This window comes from Phyllopteryx taeniolatus, chromosome 21 (assembly GCF_024500385.1).
Source record: "Phyllopteryx taeniolatus isolate TA_2022b chromosome 21, UOR_Ptae_1.2, whole genome shotgun sequence".
Classification (NCBI taxonomy): Eukaryota; Metazoa; Chordata; class Actinopteri; order Syngnathiformes; family Syngnathidae; genus Phyllopteryx; species Phyllopteryx taeniolatus.
This window is the reverse complement of record NC_084522.1, coordinates 8,044,819-8,060,651: the sequence shown is the minus strand read 5'-3', so window position 1 is coordinate 8,060,651 and position 15,833 is coordinate 8,044,819. Positions and strand designations below refer to the sequence as shown.

At 39.2% G+C, this 15,833-nt stretch overlaps 1 protein-coding gene across 6 annotated transcripts in view; it reads right to left on the bottom strand.

The window, feature by feature from the left end:
* LOC133471494 (solute carrier family 45 member 4-like) overlaps positions 1–14,363 on the bottom strand; it is a 52,221-nt gene extending 37,858 nt beyond the window's left edge. For 2 of the 6 annotated variants that reach the window (XR_009786222.1, XM_061761063.1), the window contains exons 1-2: positions 14,115–14,360; positions 13,451–13,516 (exon numbers count right to left, since the gene is read on the bottom strand). The gene's annotated coding sequence lies outside the window, so the exon portion shown is untranslated. Of the gene's footprint in view, positions 1–13,450; positions 13,517–14,114 lie in introns of all 6 variants that reach the window. The other 4 variants (XM_061761067.1, XM_061761070.1, XM_061761069.1 and 1 more) reach the window with 4 other exon arrangements.
* Positions 14,364–15,833: the final 1,470 nt, after the last annotated feature.

Sequence of the window (15,833 nt, the reverse complement as noted above, 5' to 3'; positions counted from 1 at the left end):
AAACCCCTCCACCACGATAAGGTGACGGCTTCCAGGAGAGGAAAGTTCAGCGTGTACACAACAAACCCAGCGGTAATGGATTTTTGTGGATGTTGGTAGAGACAAAATGCTATCCGGGAAGAGACTGAGAGCAAAGTGCAGCACAGTGGCGACAGCAACAAGGTAAGCTATCATTAGAATCATGAGTGTTGCTGTGCCTTAGCTTTCAATAAATTAGAATACTGTAGGAGAGTTCATTGTATTTCAGCATTGCAATTCCATAAGTAAATCTCATAAATAGATTCCTTGTGTGTTTTTCAATAAAGAAGATTCTGATTTCCAAATTAATTTGTTTTCACTGTTTCTTTTGTAACATTCTAATTTCTCTGAGATGGTAAAATGTGGGTTTTCGTTAGCTGTAAGCTAAAATCATCAAAATAATAGATGAAATCATAAAATAGTTTACTCTCTGTAGTGAATCTGGGTTTTTGAATTGAACAACAGAAATACATGAGGTTTTCAAACTCAAATTTATTGAGAAGCACCTGGATTATACTCCAGAGATTCAACACTTTGGACTCAGTCTCCTGTCAGATAAAATTGGTCTCTTACCACGCTCAACAATACGGGAAATCATCGTTCGCCATTGTTTCGGGTTGTAAGCATACCTCATTCTGACTAATGTGTCTAATGTCGCATGGATTTCACAGTTGCAAAAAACACCATTAGTCACTTCCACATAAAAGCGTGTTTTTTGCACAATCCTGCTAAAAACATGTCTGAATATCCAGCCATCCATGGAACTTATTCAGTGATCCCGAAGCCAGACCAAAGGGCGACAGTTTGTTTTAAATTCAATAGATTTTATTGAAGCTAATAAATTGTACCGGATAAGTGGAAGGATGTGAAGAGCCACAGAGGAGTGCTTTTCCCAGTGGTTACACCTGGTTGTTCATTGTTGTCACAGCGCAATCTGAGGCATGTGACTGGCTGTGATGCAAAACCTAGTCCTGACCCATATAATGCTGGCTATAGATTACAAGGCTGCAGACCTTAGGATCAGATTCACATGCTGTTGGGGCTGCTGAGGATGTCTGCGCATCTGCAGACAATGAGTCAACAAACAGACGCACCACAAGCTTTCCTGAAGGCGACTGCTGACCTAACCTGATCATACCTTTCATTTAGGTGACACTTTATGAAGACGGGGCAAAGGGCAGCTTATTGGAGACTGTGGAGTTGATTTGTACTCCAATCTCCATGCTGCTGCTCTCAGCATCCTTATTTAAGGCAGAGCTAAAGGGTAAAGTAACGGGTCTGTTTATTTTTATGGCTGTTAGTAAGGAAACAAAATGTTATCTTGGAGGAGATGAAGGGTAAAAGTGCAGCGTAGTGGAGACTATTGAGTACAGAACTGAAATGTCCAGAAGTAAAGGCATAGCAACAGGGTATGATTAGTGAATCTGGGTTTTTGAATTGAACAACAGAAATACATGAGGTTTTCAAACTCAAATTTATTGAGAAGCACCTGGATTATACTCCAGAGATTCAACACTTTGGACTCAGTCTCCTGTCAGATAAAATTGGTCTCTTACCACGCTCAACAATACAGGAAATCATCGTTCGCCATTGTTTTCGGGTTGTAAGCATAAAGGCATAGCAACAGGGTATGATTACATGAGCATTTCTAAAGGACAGGCATAAACGCGGAAGGCTGTGCATGCAAAACAAATGACTTTCCTATTCCGCTTCTTGGTATTCCCATGGAAAAACATCCATATTCCCAGCAGCGAGAAGCAGATGGATCTCAGTGAGAGAAAGAAAGCTAGAGAAAGAGGGGAGCGAGCGCGAGTGTGATGCATTCGGGTGCAGTGCGGCCGCAGTGCAGTAAGTGGAGAGGAGGCACATGTGCACCAACGTGCACGCACCGTAAATGACAAATCCCGGACTCATAACATGGATTACCACAATACTGGCAGTTAGAAATTGTGACATAATATACCTGCTGTTCGCGTGCATTAACATTGCTTTGTGAGTTTAGAAAAACACGTGTATATATATCACACCGCTTTGACTTCAGTGTCCCAGACACCCAAACAAGTCTAAATTTATCTGCACCTGAACTTAACTGACCTTAACATTGAACTTCGCTAACATGCAAGCTCGTTAGCATCCAGAATGGCCCACACAGCAACCACAGCAGCTAGAAAGTTAGCTGAACCTGTTTCTTTTCCACAAAATGCGTTATAACAGTTAGTAAAGACCGATTTGCCTGTTTTTTGTTTGTTTGTTTTTTTAAAGATTTATCACAGCTATAAATCAAGCTAGCCTGATTGGCCTAAATGGCAACCACAACAGCTGACAAGTGAATTAGCAACACTAGGCTGCTTTTAAAACAGAAACAATTACCATTTTATTAAAAAGAAACACTACAATAAAGGGATGCTTTAGAAGTGTTATATTAGGGTGTCCCCTCCGTCCACAAATAAGAACGCAACTCCTTTGACGCTTTACTTGTAGTCATATACCTAAATTGTTCAACTATCAGAATCAGTTTCTTGCCATTGTCAGTGAAAGATACATTCACAACTAGGAATTTTTCTCAGTCCGATGGTGCAAAATGACCATTGTTCTGCTGTGGTTTTTACCCCTATTCCCCTTGTCTGTTCCGCTCCTCTGTCATTCCCCTCATACCTTTTTCTGTCCGGCTGCATTTTTAATAACATTTCAATATTAAAAAAATAAACACAGGAGTATTTCAAACTCCCCCATTACACAGCATAACAGGCATACAGATCCATCGTTTCATGCAGCTGAACAGGACAGCTAGTAAGTAAGAAAGTAAATAAATTAAGTGTTGTATGTGCTAATAAAATACTAATTTGCCTCTTTTCTTTTTTTCTTGTTTTATCACTGGCAACAGGTGATCTAAGAATAGTAACTTCAGCAGTTAGTAAATTAGCTGGACTTTAAAAAAAAAAATCTAAAACAAAACAAATATACCACAAAGGGAAAGGGGTGATTTGGTTCAATATGAAAGCTAGCTAGTTCAGACCAATTGGTCTGGTTTTTAGTTTTAATCACATTTCATGCTTGCATCCCATAGTGGCCAAAAATAAAACAAAACAGATAAAAGGTAAAGAAGGATTTAGACACATAACAGCTTAAGACCAATTTGGCCGGTTACTAGTTTTTTGTCACAGTTAACAGGCAAGCTAGTTAGCATCCTCACAGGCCCAAATAGGTGGTGAGAAAAAGCTGGCTTTTACAGGCAGAATAAAAGTTTCTTCTTCTTGTGATCCACCATTCAATTTTATTATGGATATAACGTGGTAGCAGGTGGGGGAAGTAGTGTGAACCGCTAACAGCTTAACACTAATTGCTAGCTAACATGCTATTATTACCATTTGATAAGTGTTTTTACTCTGTATGTCTGTACTGAGAGTGTAATCTATTTTTATCCTCTATCTTGAGTCATTCATTACAATACAAAATGACAAATGATAGCAGTTATTGTCCTTGTCCCATGTATGCATGATTCATAACGCCTTTGAGGCAAGTGTTGGCCTGGAGAAGCGCTAACAGTAGGGGCATCGGAGACTGAAATTAATCTTTTACAAAAGTCTCTCATAGGCTAGCAAGATTTGTACTTTGTACTGTACAGATAGCAGCTGCTAACTAATTAACGATGAGCTTAATGAAAGTCTGACAGAATCCAATCTAACTAAAACCAAACTATGCCAAAATGTAATCGGCTATAAGAAAGGCATGTGATTTCACGCAAAATAAAATAGCAATTTTCTAAAATTGATGCGCTATGACAAAATGATTTCAAATCATGGCAACAATAAATCATCCACAACTGCCCAAAGACCACATTGTATAGCTATTAGCCATGGCTAGCTATGCTAAACAAACAAGGTTATTTTCCCGCTTGCACGCTGCACTGACGGTAAACTGGTGCTAACAGAGGTCTAATGGTGGAGCCGGGATTTATTGGCCGGTCCCTTTCGGACAGCGCTTGCTGAATTGAACAAGTGCCGTGTTCAAACAGCTGTTGAGTTGCCCCATTGACATAATGAGATAGTTTAGACTCAATTGCCTGATTTCTAGTTTTAATCACATGTAACAGTTAGCATCCCAACTCGTCCAAATAGCAGCTAGCAACCTAATTAGCTTTACTAGGGTGCTTGCAAAACTGTAAAAAGAAAAAATTAAGGATTTAGATGCATTATAACAGCTAGTTGAGACCAATTTACCTGGTTTCTAGTTTTATTACAGCTAAGAGCCTATCTATTTAGCATCACAAATGGTAGCGAGTCAGCTGAACTAAGCTGCTTTTAAAACAAAAATAATTTATTTTTCATCCATCCATCCATCCATTTTCTGAGCCGCTTCTCCTCACTAGGGTCGCAGGCGTGCTGGAGCCTATCCCAGCTATCATCAGGCAGGAGGCGGGGTACACCCTGAACTGGTTGCCAGCCAATCGCAGGGCACATACAAAAAACAACCATTCGCACTCACATTCACACCTACGGGCAATTTTAGAGTTGTCAATTAACCTACCACGCATGTTTTTGGGATGTGGGAGGAAACCGGAGTGCCCGGAGAAAACCCACGCAAGCACGGGGAGAACATCCGAACTCTACACAGGTGGGGCCGGGGATTGAACCCCGGTCCTCAGAACTGTGAGGTAGACGCTCTAAACATTCTACACCGTGCCGCCAATTAATTTTTCACTGGGTGGGGGGGAAAAAAACGATAGTAAAAGGGAGGATTAAACATCTCATTATGACTTATTTGTCTGGTTTGTTTAATTATAGCTAATAACCACTAGCTAGTCCTGTAGCAACTACAAGTTATTTAACTGAACTAGACTGTTTTTATTTAAAAAAAAAAAAAAAAAAAAAAAAAAAAAAAAAAAAAAAAAAAAAAAATCACCAATTTGTCCTCATTTTCCTTTTTTGCCCTTAAGGCATCACCTCAATTCTGCTGTTAGTGACCTTAATGTGGCTTTAGCTCTCTGGTTCAAGTAAAAAGCAGCGCCTCTGAGATCAAGAAGTGGTTAACAGCTGGGCTTTGGGCTTGTTTATCATGAGAAAATTGCACATTTTGCCATCAACTGGTGGTACTTTTTGGCACATTTTCTAAACCGTGTGACGTTGACCTGGCCAGCTTGGCCTAGTTCTACAGTGGAGTCACGTTAGTGGTAGGGTGTATCATCCTACCCACTAAACCCCGCATCTAGTCAAGCACACCTCCAAGCATGTCTGTGCCTTCGATGACCCAACGTTAATGCCCCATTTCCAGTGGTGAGAAGTAATGAAGTAAACAAAAAAAAATACTTGGTTACTGTTTTCAGGTATCAGAGCATTGCTGGAGTATTTATTATTTCTGACTTTTTACTTTAACTCACAAAATGTTATAACAGATCTGTATTTAGTATGCCTTTGTCAAAATAGACTCGTTATTTTTTTTCAACTTCCATGGATTGTGATGTGACATAAAAAAAAAGAAAAGAAAAAGATGTAAAATAGAGAGCGGTAAAGTCAACCATAGCTGAGATCTTGGGGATAAGGCAAAACAAAACAAAATGAAAAGAGGGACAGCAGTGGCATGGAGGAACTTGAACCAGGGAGTATTAACAACCATGACGCAACAGATTCAAAAGATAGAGGAAAGCAAGATATTTCTCATCCACGGCCATATTTAAGATAATTTTTTTTATGTTGTGGGCTACAAGAATGATTCGAGGGAAATGCATTGTCTTATGCCAGCTGGAAAAAAAATGCAAGCTTTTGGCGTTCAAATATTCTCCATCCAATCTGAAAAAACAAAGGGTTTTTTTTCCAGGTATATTTTGATTACTGTAGATAAGTTAGCATTTTTTGTAAAGTTATTTTGCTAAACTTACGCAGGGCATGTTGCCACTTCACTCATGATTATCCTGTCAGAATGTAGCTTCCAGCAAAGCTGTATCCAGTGATTGCTTTCTTCTCAGTATGAGCACTATGCAACAGGGAAACCATTTGGTGTGAGTTTTTTTTTTGTGTGCCGACTCAAGCAGGTATGGTCTATAATTGACAAGAAAAAAAATAATCTTTTACTTTTGTACTCAAGTACTTTTGTACTTTTTTTTTCTTTTTTTAATTGAATAGCCTAATCAAAACTTCTTTTGCCAGGGTTTTTGTTTGTTTGTTTCCAACACAAGTATGCCTTATGCCACTTCTGCCATTTCTGACTCAGGTTTTAACAGACAATATTCGCATTGTTTAGCCCCCTGTCATGTTTGTTAATGGAATATTCCACTGATGCTGGTACAGTCATCTTGCAAGGTTTAATAAAACGTTTGACTCCCAAAGTTGACACTTTGCAACACAGCAGTCAAGTAGTTATTTTTCAACTAAAACGTGCTTTTTTTTATTTATTTTTTTATTTTTTATAAACAACAAAGACCAGTTTCTAGTCAAAAGCCTCTCTCCGCCCATGTGTGTGCAGCAGGCTACAGACAAGAACTTGCTGAATTGCGCCCAACTGCAAAGGGTTTACTAAGGACAAAATAGAACATCGTTGCCACTAACATATCTCTACAATGGAGTTGCTAAAAGAAATGAAAGTCACATTTGGGCTTTTTTTTCTTCGAAGAATGATGATGAAACAACGCGGCGTTATACTGAGCTATAATGTACTGTGGTCCACACAGTTTTGTGTGTACAGCATCAGTCAATGAGGACCACATGAATCAAACTTTGAAGCCATGATATTGGTACTGCTGTTTTGATTAGGAAAGGAATTTAAATGAGCTTAGGCTATCTAAAGTGTTGAACATTAGGATTTATTTATTTATTTTCCTGAATGAATTTATGATTGCGAAAAGGGGCGTGCCTATTTGAGGGAGGCGTTGAAAAACAAAAAACAAACTTGTCTGTACAGAGTGTGTATTTAAACAGTTTGTTTGGGTGGGGCTTATTTTGCAGTATTGGGAACAGTGCTGTAACATTTGAGGTCAAAAGTCAAAAAGAGGATTCAGCAGAAAATGGCAGTACATAAATAATACATTTTCTTTGTTTAACCAGGTAAGGTAATTGAGAATAGTTACTCAAGGACCCTTTGCCAGTGGAGAGTTGGAGTGGGGATTTGAACTGCTGACGCTTCAGTCAGTGGATGCCAGCACTCTACCAACTGAGCCAGACCCACCCGAAGGGCAATCTAGTATCAATTAACCTGATGAATACTTTTTCTAAAGTCATCTCCATCCACCCGTATTGCGGTAGAAAAATGGATGGATGGATTAAAATGCTTGAGAATGTTTTAGATTTTGTATGTTATTTTTAACACTGTGATTCCTGTAATGTTTTACTTTAAAATGCCAGCAGAATTATTCATTATGTATCATGTTAAGAATTGTCAGCTAAACTTGATCTGCGAGCCACATCCAGTAAATGAGGAACATGTGACTCGCAAGCCATAGGTTCCCAACCCCTAAACTGAAACAATGTACAAGAAAAGCAAAAGTTTGGAGAAGTTATAAAAAGAAATTATCTGGACATTCTGAACTCCAGTTGCAATGAGCCGACTAATGCGCTCTATTTTGCCATCATTGCTTCAATACATGATTAATCAGCAATCAAGACCACATAATTGACCCAGTTCTTAAATCAATCAATCAAATAATTTCATGGATTGGTCAAAGGAGAGCGACAGTTCAGTCATTCTGTTACAAAAGCAGCCATCTTGGCCTTTGAAAAAGAAAGCCAATAGAACCCAAATAACAGTTCAAAATACACAAGCAATCCATTGATGCCAATATTAATAGCAAACACCCACACTTGCACAAAGTTAAAACGCCTTCAAGTTCAATCTGATCTTTATCAAACCTCCTATAGAAACGGTGATGGAATCCAGGTAGATCAATCGGTATGAATGTGGTCAGTTCTATACAACAAGCTTCAAAGAAAACTATTGCCACAAGTGTTTGCATACTTTTAAACGGGTTTCAATAGGAACAACGAGGTGTTCATAAAAGATGTCTATAAATAGGATTTTGCACCTTGCAGGCTGAGCTCAAGCAAGGGGACAGAGTGTGACAAGTGGATGTCACACTCCAGTTAATTCTTTAACCTTTATGTATTTAGACATAAGAATATTAGATACCTTTTATTAAGACACCTGGGAACTGTTTTAAATTGTGAACTTGAACATTGTCTCTTCACCATTTTCAAGCAGGATGGTTTGACACCCCTCCACACAAAAAATGAGGCAGGTAAAACTGCTGTGCTTGGCAAAGAAACACTTTTATAGTCCTCTCGCATGGACATGTATGCCCTAAAAACATGACTGATGAGGTTTTGGATTCTTTGCCACAGCCATACGCACACAATTATACAAGCTCCAACATATTTAGTGCGACATCTTTCTGGTTAGTACACAATGTACTGAAAATGCACTCCCATCAAGATAATAGCCCCAACGGTCTTCTAGTTTGGAATTAAACTTAAAAGGTTCCAGAAAAATGTCTTTTTTAATTAATGTGTATATTTTTCAGCCTTTCTTATTATGATTTAGCGTTAGCATAGCGATGAAAGCTGTGCACGCCGCTCTAGACCGGCTGCTCTGTACATGTCAGTCAAAAATAATACTAAGAAAGCACCACGTCACACAAAACGTCAGCAAATCTTCCAAGACTTCTGCCCAGTGAACAACCAAACAAGTATGAACCGTCTCCATTAGTGTAGATCACATTTTTCTCTCTGGCCTTTTTCCACAGCACATGCACCCTGCGCATCTCACAGTTGGCGCTCGCTCATCTAATACGTGTTTTTCTGTCCACACTGCTGCGTACAATACGACTCTATCAACAATAATGAGAAGGCCACCGCAGATTTATACGTAACCGGAGGCTGCATCACGTGAGACAAAATATCGACAAATGACTTCATTCAGCTCTGTGCACATCTAAAGAAGGGGTGGGCAAACCTTTGCAAACTACCCGATTTTTAGCTTTAAAAAACAATGTTAATGTAAATTAAGAAAACTAGTTTTAATAAAAAATAGTACATTATAATTATAATCAACAAATTCCTTCTTTTTTTTTTTATTTACCTTTATCTGGATCACATCCTTATTTGCCTGCTGAGTCCACAAAAATGCATTTAAAAAAGCGCAAGCACCCGTTTAATCCTCAGCTGCTTGAGCCTTTTGATTCCAGCAGGGTTCACATGACACTTTTATACAGTGGTGTTTGTCACACTTAAAGGCTTCCCATCATCAAATCAATTTAAATATTAGTCAAAGACTACATAAGTAATCACAAAATGCAGATTTTCAAAAGGTTTTTATTATTACGGCAGAAAAAAAACTCCAAACCTACATGGCCCTGTGTGAAAAAGTGATCGCCTCCTAAACCCAATAACTGGTTGGGCCAACCTTAGCAGCAACAAGTGCAATCAAGCGTTTGCGATTAACTTGCAATGAGTCCGTTACAGCGCTGTGGAGGAATTTTTGCCCACTCATCTTTGCAGAATTGCTGTAATTCAGCCACATCGGAGGGTTTTCGAGCATGAACTGCGTTTTTAAGTCATGCCACAGCATCTCAATAGGATTCAGGTCAGGGCTTTGACTAGGCCATTCCAAATTCTTCATTTTGTTTTTCTTCAGCCAGGTGGACTTGCTGGTGTGTTTTGGATCATTGTCCTGCTACAGAACCCAAGTTAATTTCTGCTTGAGGTCACGAACAGATGGCCGGACATTCTCCTTCAGAATTTTTTGGTAGACAGCAAAATTCCTGGTTCCATTTATCACAGCAAGTCTTCCTGGTCCTAGGGCAACAAAAAAGCCCCAGACCATCACACTACCACCACTATATTTTACTGTTGGCATGATGTTCTTTTTCTGAAATGTGCTGTTACTTTTACGCCAGATGTAATAGGACACACATTTTCCAAAAAGTTAAACTTTTGTCTCATCAGACCAGAGTATTTTCCTAAAAGTCTTGGGGATCATCAAGATCTCTGCTGGCAAAATCGAGACAAGCCTTAATGTTCTTTTTGCTCAGCAGTGGTTTTTGTCTTGGAACTCTGCCATGCAGGCCATTTCTGCCCAGTCTCTTTCTTTCTTATAGCGGAGTCATGAACACTGACCTTAACTGAGGCAGGTGAGGCCTGCAGTTCTTTGGATGTTGTTGTTGGGTCTTTTGTGACCTCTTGGACCCCCTTCCCACACTGATAGAAAGCAATTGAGATCCCTCTCATTTACTCCTGAATTTCTTTAGATCTCGGCATGATGTGTAAGTCTACTTTACTTTATCAGGCAGATCCTATTTAAGTGATTCATTGATTGAGAACTGGTGTGGCAGTATGAGGCCTGGGTGGGGTTAGAGAAATTGAACTTTTTTTCCTGCCTTAATAAAAACCATTTAAAAACAGCATTTTGTGCTTACTTGTGTTGTCTTTGACTAATATTTAAAAAAATTTAATGATGGAAAACATTCAAGTGTGCCAAACATGCAAAAAAATAAATCAGGAATGTGTCAAAACACTTTTACACACCACTGTAGCTGTGCATGGACACACGAATGCACGGTGTAAGAGAGAGATATGAGTGAGATAAGGAGGACTATAGATTGTGTTGATGTGAGACGAGACAGACACCCAAACCTACAAACACACACACTTGGATAAGACAAGCAAAAACACACCTTTTCTTTTCACCCTCAATCATGTTTGTGTGCAAATACATCCCACCAGTAGGAAATAGGTTACCTTCACACTGGATCATCGCTGCGGTGTGTGTGTGTGTGTGTGTGTGTGTGTGTGTGTGTGTGTGTGTGTGAGAAAGAGCGCTTTATTCGAGTCTAGTCTCCAGGCAACCTTCAAATTCTGTGGAACCTCCATTCTCGGACACTTTAAAGGTCCTAAAATGGTGCGTTTGCCTTAACTGTTGACCTCATTTCAGCAAGAAAGGATTAATTTTCCAACGTTTGGGAGATGGTGGTGAAAGGAAGAATTTAAGAAGAGAAGAATATCCAAGTAAGGTGATTCATTCAAAGCGGTGGTACTTTAGTCCAGTGTGAAGCGTTTCAGTGTCACGATAATCGGAGATGACCACCAGTAGTCATGTGGATGACTGAGCAGAAGTGCTGGTTACTCTTTTAATTTGGGTAGCTTTCCACTTCCTGTTTTTGTTCCTAGATAATGACTCAGCCAGTTAAGATACACATTTATTTTATTTATTGATACATTTATTTTAGATTACATGTCCGTTTTTTATGTGATCCTTTAACATTACGACTTTGTAATGACGTTATTCCGGTAAAATTATAACCGTTTGTTGAAACATTTCAACTTAATACAAGTGACCTCAATGGGAAATTTTCTTTTGAAATCCATGCAAAATGAGAGGTTGTCCAGTCTCACGGAACATGTGTTGGAGTTTAAGGTTCCACGGTAAATGTCGTCTGTCGTCCAGACAAAGAAAGAAAAGGAAGTCAAGCATGTAAACAATCTGTTTACAAGAGTGCATAATGCTACGTTTGCATTGCATTCGTGCTCACGAGTGCGTGCGCTCATGTGACAACTTGTGCCAGGATGCATCAGGGTGCTTGTCACTGCGTCTGCGTGCTGACGAAGCAGCAGTTGACAGTCAGCAAATATTTCATCAAGAGGAAGTGGATTGCTCCCACTTCAGCTTGAAGCCATCTGCAAGCGAAAACCACAAAAGCGCATGAACGCGGAATCCGAGAGAGATTAGTGCAGACACTATTGGATCGATTTGGACCCTCGACGGGCACAAGGAGCCCGTATTTTGAAGAGCATTGTTGAAGTGGAGCTATTCAGTATTGCTTCTCATGTTTGTGATTTGTGCAGCACTAGAACGAGCCATTAAGCTTTAGCATTATGCTATCTTTGTAACTTTTATCATTGTGCTGACCAACTTCATGACTAGAAAGCAGTGTATGCATGCATTTGATAGTACGACTATTTCCACAAAATGGTTGCCTGGCGCATCATCCACTTTACTTACCTGTTATGATCCCTTGTAAAATTTGAAAACCGAAAAAAAAGAAGGGATGAAACATAACCTTATTTTTGCCTTACACATTTTTTTAAATCAAAACATTTTATAGTAAAACACACAGTGCTACCTATATTTATTTTTAGTAATTTTTTAAAAATTGTTTAACATACAGTGGGTCACACTGACATGAAAATTTTTTAGGGTTGATCTTAGAGCCCATTTTAACTTGGTTGCAAACCAATACAGCAGCACCCATCAAACCATGTTAACAGTCTCAGGTGAATTCAAGTGTGGAGTCCTGTAAATGAGTATTAATTAACGCTCAGCTTAAATTGTGGGTCAAATTTACAAAAGTGAAAAGTTTAAAACAAAGAAAATGTGATACTTCTAGTGACCTAATTTTTCCTTTTTTTCCATTTTATATGTTTTAATGATTTTATTTTTTTTAATTTATTTTAATTTACCCATGAACATTTTGAGGGTACCAAAGAAACCAACATAACAGGAGCGTTAAAAAACGCAGCCTTTGGGGGAAAAAAGCCAAAACAAAACAAAACAGGTGGCAAATGTAATTCATGTTCATAGACGTTTAGTGCTAACTGCCGAGTCCATTTGAACTTTGTTGGCTATCCAAAACAGCAGCTCCTGTCAGAGCAGGTAAACAGTCTTGCAGATGAACTCAAGTGTGTGAATCTTGCAAACTGCATGTTGTGAATGAGTATTGATTGACCCTCATGTTATGTTCCCGGTCCAATTGACCGGTCTCAGTTAAAAAACAACAACAACAAAAAGTTTAAAACAGTCCACATTAAAACTTTTTTTATTTATTTCTTTTTTTTTTACTCCTACGGGCCTCATTTTTATTGTTGTCTTCTTTTACTTAATTTTTTAAATTGGCTTAGTTTAGATTACCAAGAATGCAACGGGTCAAAGTGACCCATAAAAATTGGATGGTTAAAGATGATCCTGTCTTACGTGGAGACAACATCTTCATTGACGATTAGCCCTCTGGTAGACTCTGACATATCATTGCTCGCCAACTTTATGTGCTTCTTGACATCCCTCCATAATAACCCTTTTTTTGTTTTAAAATGTAATAGTTTCACACTTGATATCAACTGCAATATACATGTAGTAATGTTTGGTATGAATCTAAAATTATTTTGTCACCTAGTACATCATCCAATCCAGCAACCTAGCAAATGCAATTACCTAAGTACATAGATTAACTAACATGTAAAAATTGCTGAGTCCTTCCAGTTGGGGAAGGGGAAGGAAAAAAAAAAACTCAGGTGAAGCATTTATTTGAAATATCGGTCTCACTTGAAATCAATAACAGAATTATAGCTTGGTATGACGAAACACCTCATCTCTTCTACAGTTGAGTAAATATAAGCATCCGGAGACACTTTTTTTTGGTGCAGAAATACAGTGGACAATAAAAAGCACAACTCACCAAAAAGGGTCAGAAAGCTTCATTAATGTCGTCGAGACAGTTATCGTGCGAGCTGTGGTTCAGTACCTGCACGCACACGCGCACAAAAAAAGAAAAAAAAAAGAAAAAGAAGGTAAGACAACAGACAGACAACACAAGGCTTCCAAGCTTTTGCAGTGCAGTCACTGTAATGCAGCAGTTGGCACGCAAAAACATAACCACTCCCCAGCCAATTATCTCCATAAAACACACACACAGCATAGATAACATCCACTTTATTACTTTAAATTATTCGCTATTATTGCCATTTATCCACACCCAAATGCCTAATAACACCACTTTGTTGCGTCCACCTGTCACCTAAGTGGTTAAGTTGCTAACGAAGATAAAGAGAATGCGGCTAATTACACAGCTAATCCCCTACAGTTCAGTGTCAATGTCATTAAAAAGAGTAAAAGGTAGCAGCTAAACTCTCCTCACATTAAATGTTTTTGTACAGAGAATGCAGTCCTCTCGTCCCCCCGCCTCCTTCCTCCACCCACTGCACCAGCAACCTGAGATGCTGCAGCCGCCGGCAGGAGCTTCAAGAGCGGCTACAAAATGCTTCATAACAACTCCCCACCACCACCACCCTTCCGCCTCCCCGCGGCTCGACGAAGTCAGTCGAGCCGGATACCGGGCTCACCTCACCGGGTCGTTTCAAGCCGCCGCCTCCGTGCTGGTGTCGTGCGTCCGTCGGGAAAGCTGCTCTGCTATGCGCTGCTCTGCGCTGCTCTGCTCTGCTCTGCTCTCACGTCGCGCAGGCTCCGACAAGCCCGCGACTTGCAAGTGCAAAGCAAGGCTTTCAAATGCGCCTTTAAAGTAATGTCGGAACAAGGGTACGGCGCGTTTGACTTCCGTCGACGTCACGGGTGATTTGCATAAAACAGGGCCGGGCCTGCTCACTCCCAGCTGCTGGAGGAGCACAAACAAGCTTTGAAGAACATTCCTGCTCTATTGTCGACCCTCCTCCAGCGTCAAAAAAGCAAATTATGACAAACAAAAAGTACAAATTTGAAGCAACACATTCAAGGAAATGGTATATCTTTTTTAATCTACATACAGTTTATTAACTTTCACAGGCAAATACTATACTATAGATAACCATTAAAAGAGAAGTCATTTTGCCTGAGGAAAGGGAGGAAAACATCAGCACATCCCTGTGCACTCGAATGGAAAAGATAGTGATGCCTTAATATATGAGTTTAATTACTTTGTTCCGTGACCGCGCTAGTCACTCAAAACACTTCAAATCATCTTCCTCCACTGAAATTAATGGAAATGCCATGAATCCCTTCCAGCCCCCATCGCCCCCCAAAAAACTAAAATGTTTGTAATGTTTTTAATCACAAAAATTGCACTCTGCAATAATGAACTTTAAAAAAACACACAGTGATGACATAATTAAATAGAATGTAAAGAAATTAGTTTTTGCCACATTTTTTCCCTTCAATTCAATGGACATTGTGTTGTTCCTTCTGATGTGCATGCCTTGGCCACCTGGGGGCAGTATAATAAACATACGGCTATACTATACATGGAACCGCTCAACACTCCTCAGTAAACTGCAGTAACTTGGTGTTCTTCACAGATGATAAAGAATAGATGTCTGTGAGTATTGATAAATTATCTGTCGACATGTGTTGTCCACCATTTATGTTAAATATTTGTTGTGTAAGGGGTTATAATGTAGCAGCGATGCTATTTGTTAGACCTTAAATGGCATTTTTCGTCACGTTAGCATTAAGCTAGCAGACTTTAAGGCAAAGTTATGTGGTTGTTTTAAATAACATGTCATTGTCCGTTTTATGTTCAGTTTGACAGTATACTTGAACTGGGAGTGAAATTTAGCAACTTGAAACCTTTTTTTCATTAGAATTGTTTACTATCTGCCAAATTGCCACTTGTTTTTAAGAGTTAAGTTCACTGCCACCTTAAAGCACTGGCATCTCAAATGTTTGCTCGGAAGTCAAAGCAAAAGAAAACGGCAGAATAACAGCTTCTTGAAAAACCTGACTCACTTGTTTATCAAGTCGCCACTGTATATGTACTATTTGCGTGTGAGTGTACATATACCGTACTGTGTAAGAGTCTTAGGTCACCACTACCTTTGTTTTTATTTGCCTTTTTTCACAGTAGTTATAACTTTATATAACACAGCAGGTTTACACAAAACTTTGTTTAGGAATAGTGCCTAAAGGAACAGCTAGTGACATTTCAACAGCCAATTATATTTCATTACATCCTATTTGGTAATGATCTGGATCAGGGCACAGTATTATTTTTTGAGTCAATATGATACCATTTGAGCCATCCAACCCTCAGAATCATGGAAGCTTCCATCTGTTCCCATACTCCATTAACC